The sequence below is a fragment of the Penaeus monodon genome, chromosome 29, assembly GCF_015228065.2.
Source record: "Penaeus monodon isolate SGIC_2016 chromosome 29, NSTDA_Pmon_1, whole genome shotgun sequence".
Taxonomy (NCBI): domain Eukaryota; kingdom Metazoa; phylum Arthropoda; class Malacostraca; order Decapoda; family Penaeidae; genus Penaeus; species Penaeus monodon.
The window spans coordinates 8276056-8276818 of record NC_051414.1 but is presented as its reverse complement, the minus strand read 5'-3'; positions in this window follow the sequence as shown (position 1 = coordinate 8276818).

Below are 763 nucleotides of genomic sequence, written 5' to 3'. Positions count from 1 at the left end.
ACAACACCAGCACACACAGGAGTAGCACTGCGAGTCGCATCTTCGTATTGCGAATAAGTTGCTTTGCTGTTATTTGTAGTTTCGCTTTCCTCTGGCGACTCGAAACAATTCACACACAAAACACCTTTTTCCAAAAATTATATAACAAAGCAAAAACACAACACCTCAGACCAAAGAAATACTAATATAAATTAAAAGAATATCAATAATATCCCGGATGGAAAATCTCTGCGCGGGAATGTCGCGTCTGGTCGCGCTGCGTCGAGCCACGAGCACACCTCGCTGGGCTCGTCTCCGCGCGCTGCGTACGCTCACTTCCGTCCTCCACGGGGCCGCGAGCCACACTGAGCCAGCCAGCGCGAGAGGTGGAGGCAGGATCTGCCGCTAAGTCCTGCTGAGTCCTACCAAGGTGAGAGGTGAGGCCGCCTCCCAGCCCGACCGCCGTGCGGGGCGCGCTCAGCCCAGGGGGTCGCTGGCAGGGAGAGGGGAGGGGAGGTGGCCGTTGGTTTGTATCTTGGGAAATCTAGATGCTTCTTCGAGACGGATGTCTTCGCCTCTTTACTCAAAGATGACATTTACTAGTGCGTCACCTCATATAAGCATTTAAGCACACGCGCACGAGTACTTGCACAGATACTGAACAAAATTGTTACACATGCCAAGCCCAAACAAATAAATTTCTTCCTACGCATTCGCCCACACCCACCCATCCGAGCAGGCACACACACATACACAGGCAGACGCCTGGCGTACACGCACCTAG